The sequence below is a fragment of the Capsicum annuum genome, chromosome 5, assembly GCF_002878395.1.
Source record: "Capsicum annuum cultivar UCD-10X-F1 chromosome 5, UCD10Xv1.1, whole genome shotgun sequence".
In the NCBI taxonomy this organism is placed as follows: domain Eukaryota; kingdom Viridiplantae; phylum Streptophyta; class Magnoliopsida; order Solanales; family Solanaceae; genus Capsicum; species Capsicum annuum.
In genome coordinates this window covers 107,453,055-107,460,185 of record NC_061115.1, presented here as the reverse complement: position 1 = coordinate 107,460,185, position 7,131 = coordinate 107,453,055, and positions in this window count along the sequence as shown.

Below are 7,131 nucleotides of genomic sequence, written 5' to 3'. Positions count from 1 at the left end.
TTTTATGCATGTATTTGCTGTACATGTATATTTATTCTTTATTCCCTACCTATATTTGTTATATGTATATATAGTAGAACTATTTGTGGAGACGGTATGGGCTATCATTTGGAGCATTTTTAGATTACAGGTGTTATGCCCATAGTTTGTGTTTATATGCTTTATTTTATACTTTTCTCAGTCGGCCTATGATACTAACTGAGTACAAGTGGACCATACTTAGCCCTACTCCACACTTTCGGTGCATAGCTAGGTACGAGTGCACCACATGACTGTTGATTTGGGTGGTACTTGGAGTCTATTCGAGGTGGCAATTGGTTTGTGCATTCAAAGTTGACCACTACCTTTTCTTATCTAGACTTTGTCCTATTATATTTAGATACAAAGTTTGTTCCCATTTTGATATCTTACGTAAATTTTGCATTTGAGTTGTAATAGTTGGTTCTTACACTAAGACACCAGGTTTCTTAATATTATATGGTATCTTCAGTTGTGTATCTCTTTTTTTGTTATATATGTATGGTTTAATTCTGTTGTTAGAGTCATGCCTTCATTTTTTGGTATTTATCTTTTATTTCATATCAATTTAGGAGATAGGCTTACGTGCTAAGGCTTACTACGACAAGTGTCATCATGGTTTTTGGGACATGAGAAATTAGTATTAGATCCAGGTTTTCATTGGTCTTATAAGTGTAAGAACAGGATATCTAGTAGAGTCTTATGGATCAATACATATACCTTTGTATCTATCTTTGAGAAGCTATGAGATATCTTTAGAAAGCTCTTTTATTTTGTTCCTTATCGTGTAAATTCTATCATATCTTATGTAGTTAATTAGATTTCACTCTTTTTATGTAGATAGTGAGATTAAATATAGTGAGGCTTGAGATACAGATCTATTAGATGAGTTGAGATCCTAGTCTAGTGAGTCACTTGTGAGTTGTGGTCAGGCTCGAGGCGAGAGATGAGCATGAGAATCTGTCCCATCTAGAGATAGCACTAAAAGATTCTTCCCTGAACCTCAGTTTAGGCATATTGGAGTTATGGGCCCTACACTGGTTCCACAAAGTTCTTTTACCCCAATCTTGGAGGGGTTGTTGATTTATATGTTAACCCATTTGGAGGGTTCTACTATTAGTGCAATTGGTGTTCCTCCATCTGATTATAGTACCTACATCTATGATAGAGTCTACAATGGTGTTGCTTAGGTCCGGAGCATTAGCCCTTCTATTGTATCGACAATTGCTTATGTACTCCACAGACCCTGAGTACTATTCCTCCATCAGTGCCTGCATTTGAGTATGGTATTTTAAGATCTAGAGTTCAGTCTTTTATATTACATCCTCGAGTTGGTTCATATCGATCATGATTTGGAATGTCTCCTATTATTGTGTGTACAATTGTCTTCTGACGATCAAAAGTTGTTTGAGAGATTGACTAGTTTTAGTTCTCCTAGGTTCTGTGATGTTTTAGGTAAGGATGCCAATAAATTTTTAATCGATTGTTATGTGAATTTGCATAATTTGGTTTGCTCAAGTTGCATGGGGTTTCATATATTACTTATCAACTGAGAGATACAGACAATGATTTGTGAAGGTCACTTGTTGGTTACCAACCTCTTGGTTTACCAGAGATGAGTTGGGATCAGTTTACAGAGGCTTTTTGAAAAGGTTTGTACCTTACAATTTAAGGATCAGATGAGAGTTTAGTTGATCACCTTGAGTAGGAATCTATGACTGTTATGGAGTATAAGGCATATTTCTATGTCTTGTCTAGATATTCTTATGCAAGCATGTCACGACCTGAGGCTACCCCCTAGTCGCGATAATGGTGCTTACGATCACAAGTTATCACAAGTTAACTCATGAGCTATTAGCTGCTGTGGGTACTAAATAAAGTAACAAAATACACATGTGCAGAAATTGGTTGTCAATGCCATAAGGTCTAAATAGTGAAACATGATTAAATCATAGATCTGAAATATCTAAAGACATATCGAAAAGACTGATAAAATGACTAACTATCTGAATGTTTGAAAAGCCTCTAACTGACTGACTGTGGAGTTAATGGGATAAACTAAACTAAAATAATTATGTCCTCGATAGATAAGGAATCACCACTGCTGCTGCTGAAGCACTAGACTGTGTAAGTACGATTGGGAAACTGAGCATCTTAGCCTATGATATTAAACACCATTGTGCAAAGAAGAGTATGTGATCAGTACTTTGAATGTACTGGTATATGAGATGAGGTTAGTCTAAAATGCATGGGCTCATATGTATGAAATAATAACTGACTAAAACATTAAGAATGCGAGACCAAGCATGTAATATGTCTGAAATAGTCTATAAAACTAAAATATTGAAATCTGGTAGCTGAATATCTGATAGTTGTATGCTTTAGTCAAACAAACCAAAACTAAATTATGTACTGAATATTGAACAAAGACTGTAGGAGGTATCATCTAACCAATATGTCTAATCTGAGATAATTAGGGTCTAAATGATAACCCTAGTTAGAAGGATGTTAGACTGTGCGATGGGTACTAACAATGGTTGTGTCAACCCTAAACTGGCAGGAAGGCATCTTGTCAACCCTAAACTGAGAGAAAAATTCATGAGATATGTGTCAACCCTAAATTGACAAGAAGTCATCTCAACCTACGATGGCTACGTAGTTCTGTAACTCAGGGATTATTAATAAAGGTCAAACCCTATACTGAAGGAATACCCCAATCACTGGATTTGATCGATGCTTAATCCTACTCCCAACTGAATAACACTAATTACTAGACTAAACTAATCTTAACTAAGCAAACAACTAACCATGATAACTAACTGGATAACAGTGCTCATGGTTTGTCTGAAAATATTCTGAAGATACTACAATTATGTAAACAACTAAGTATTAGGTGTTCATAACCCTCCCACACTGAATGGAAATATCAATAAGGACATATATCACTCTAAAAACTATAATAAGGTATCATTGTTCAAAAACTAAACACTAAGGCATTTCATCAAATACATAAGGATGTATATAGCTTTAAAAACCATAATAAGGGATTATTGTTCAAAAACCCAACACTTAGGCATTTCATCAAACACATGGAAAGCATGAACTTAGGCATGCGTATGGGTAAAGCATGTGATTAAAACATAGTTATAATACTAAAACCATGATTTAGGGATTTAACATGAAAATTTATTCAGTCAAACATGTAAAGACTCATTCCATCAAAAACACTTGTAAACACAATATATAAACAAAATTCATAAGAGCTTCCTAGCGATAATTCATCATGAACATGTACAATTCATCATTGAAAACATAAAAATGGATTCTTGGACTCCATGGGTGAAAAGAGCCCATGGATAACATCACACATAACTTAAACCTTAAATCTTAAAAGAGAAACATAAATCTTTAAGCTTCCTTGAAGTTTCTTGGATTTGGGAACTTGATTTCTTAGTTTCTTTGGAGAGAAAGGAATGGAATTTGATGATCTTGGGGAAAGGATAGGGTTCTCTTTTAGAGAAAATTGGAGAATAAGGTAAACTAATCCCCTAACTTATGTTTTAAGTTTTGGATTTAGGAATTAATTTGATAGAAAAAGACATAGGTGCCCCTCAAGAGATTAAATTCATAATTGGAATGCAGTTTGAGGGATTACCATGACACGATGGGGGTCCTATCGCTACAAGCGATGCAATGCTATTGTACTGAGGTAGTGGAATTGAAATCCAAACATGACCCAATCCTCATCTGAAAAAATCAAAAAATTTCTTGAGAAATGCTCCTTATGCCCCTGAATATAAATTAAGTCAAAAACCTACGTCTTGGGGTTGAGAAGACCCATTTAAAAATTATTGAAGTTAGGAGGCCTTAAAATGACTAAGTCCCCAACAATTAATGAAATTTTCAAGCTTTAAGCCACCTATACGCATAAGTAGGAGTTAAACTAAACATAAAAAAGTATGGGGTATTACACAGTATTACCATCGAGTATGAGAAGATTCAAAAGTTTGTAAAGAAACTACATGTTTATCTTCAGCTTTTTATGACTCAGATGGTAGTGTATGGGGCATTATTTCAGAGTATTATAGATCAAGCTAAGATGACTGAGTCTATTTTTCAAGCATCTCAAGGTGGCGCCAAATGGGTGATTTATTTGGGCGAGTTTAAAGGTTACACATCTCAAAGCAGATATTCTAGAGGCTTCTATTAGTAGCATAGTAGACTAGTGCAAACAATCTTTAAGAGTTCAGGGAGTGGGTTTTCTATTTTACCAGCTTTGGGTGGTTGTATTAGATCAGCTATACCTATTTCCATTGATTCAGGTAGTAGGGTTTATTGTATATGTGATGAGATTGGCTATTTGACCAAGAAATGTTCCCATCATATTTCTAGAGCTACTCCTATATTAGTTGTAAAAAGTAACAATTCTATTAGAGGGTCAAGAGGTAAAAGTTGTGGTAGTCATGAGACTATTCAATCAGGTGGTTGACATGGCCAACATTATATTATAAAGGCCAGGCTAGAGGTAGAGGCCTCCCATGCTATTATTACATGTATGATGCCTATTTATTTTGGATCTACATATATGTTATTTAATTTAGGATTGACTTTTTCCTATGTTTGCATATTTTTCTTTGGGTTTTAATTCTGCTTGTGAGCTTCTTAATGGATTTATCAATGTATCTACCCCTACAAGAGATTCTTCAGTGGTGGATTGGGGTACCTATCTTGTGTTGTGATTTTTGTTGGGCGTAAGACTAGGATAGATCTAAAAGTCCTTTATATGCTAGATTTTGATGTCATATAGGGTATGGATTAGTGAGCTCCTTATCATGCTCTTTCCTTCAAGCTTATCATTCGGTAGAGATGGGATGTTTACCTTATTTGGCCCATATTCATGATACTAGTATTGCCTCCCATCTTTTTTTGGATTCTATTTGTATTGCCCATGAGTTCATGGATGATTTCTCTATGGATTTGCTAGGTGTGCCTCCATATAGTGATATTTACTTTATTATTGATTTTGAGCTAGAAACCCAGATATAATTATTTATCCTTATAGAATGTCCCAAGCAAAGTTAAAAAAATTAAAAGATTAGTTACAGGAGTTGGTGGATAAGGGTTTATCTAAACTTGTGTATCACCTTGGGGTGCACCTCTCTTGTTTGTGAAGAAAAATGATGGATCTATGGTTATGTTTATTTATTATCAGTATTTGAATAGGTGACAATTAAGAATAAATATCATCTTTCTCATATTAATAATTTGCTCGATCAGCTTTAGGGTACATCAATGTTATCAAATATTGATTTGAGGTTCGGGTATTACTAGTTTAGAATTATATCATTGGATATACCAAAGACATATTTTAGACTTGATACAGTCATTATGAGTTCTTGGTCATGTCTTTCAAGTTGAAAAATGCCCTAGCTGCATTCACTAAGTTGATAAACTTGGTATTTTAATCGTATCTCAACTCTTTTATCATTATATTTATAGAGGGATGAGAAGTTGTATTCTAAGTTCTCCAAGTGTGAGCTTTGGTTGGACTCTCTTTTCCTTTTTGTTCATATAGTGACAAAGGATTGTATTATGGTTGATCCGTCCAAGATTACAGTTGTTCATGATTGGGCTAGGCCTACTTCTCCTATTGATATTTGGATTTTTGTTGGTTTGGCGGGGCTACTATTGACATTTTGTTGAGGGGTTTTCATATATTAAAGCTCTATAACCTAGTTGACTCAAAAGAATATTTCTTTTTAGTGGTCCGATGCTTGTGAGGTGAGCTTTCAAAAGCTCAAGGATTTGTTAAATTTAGCTCATATTTGAGTTGACCCAAGGAGGGTGTGTGTTTTACCATCTTTAGTGATGCTTCTAATGTTAGTTTAGGTGTTGTGTTTATCTAGGAGGGTAATGTGGCTTATGTTTCTCGCTAGTTTAAATCTTATGAGAGAAATTACCCTACACATTGTTTAGAGTTGTGCATGGTTATTTTTGCTTTAAGGTTGTGAAATCACTTCTTGTATGGAGTTTGTTGTCAGATATTCTCAAATCATCATAGCATGCAACACTTCTTCACCCAACGAGATCTTAATATGAGGAAGCACCACTAAATTAAGGTGCTTGAGTATTATGATGACTATTCGCTATCATTAGGGAAATGATAGTGTGGTTGCATATGCCTTGAGCTGAAAATCAACTAGAGTGGGTAGCTTGGTGCATCTTTTGACCCAGGAGAGGTCGATGAACTTAGAGGTTAAGTCCTTAGCTAACCAAATACATAGGCTTGATGTTTTGACACCTGGGTTTTTTTATCATTAATGGCTAGGTCTTTCTTGATAGAGAAGATTCAGGATCATCAGCTTGATGATGTTGGGTTGAGAGTGATCCAGGATAAGGTGTTGAATGGTGAGGCAAAGGAAGTCTCGCTTGAATCAAATAATTTCTTGAGGATTGTGGCCGATTTTGCATGTTGAGATTGAGTGAATAAGTAAGTTGATTTTGGATAAGGCTCATTATTCCAGTTATTCCATCCATCAATGACAAAGATGTTTTGTAATTTGAGGTACCATTACTGGTGGGGTGGTACGAGATAGAACATACAATATTTTGTCTCTCGTTGCCTTTGTTGCTCGTAGGTGAAGGCTGAATATTTGAGACTTGATAGTTTGCTTTAGAGCTTACCTATTCCTAATTAAAATTAGGAATGGATCAGTATGGACTTTGTGAATGGGTTGTCTCTTCTTCTTCTAGTTATCATGGATTGATTGACCAAATTTGCTTATTTCCTTTATGTTTAGGTTTCCTTCAGTTCTAATAGGTCGGCCCATATCTATATTTGTGAGATAATTCATCTATATGGTTTTCCATTGTCTATTATCTTAGACCGAGGTTCATGTTCACATCTTACTTTTGGAAGACTTTTTAGATGGAGTTGGGTACCCGAATTGATCTTAGTACAAATTTTCACCCCAGACTGATGGTTAGTCAAAAAAAACTATTTATATTTTGGAGGATATGCTCTGCGCTTGTGTTATGGACTTTCGAGGCCTATGGAAGAAACATCAAGCTTTGGTAGAGTTTGCTACCATTCCATTATTGAGATGTTTCTTT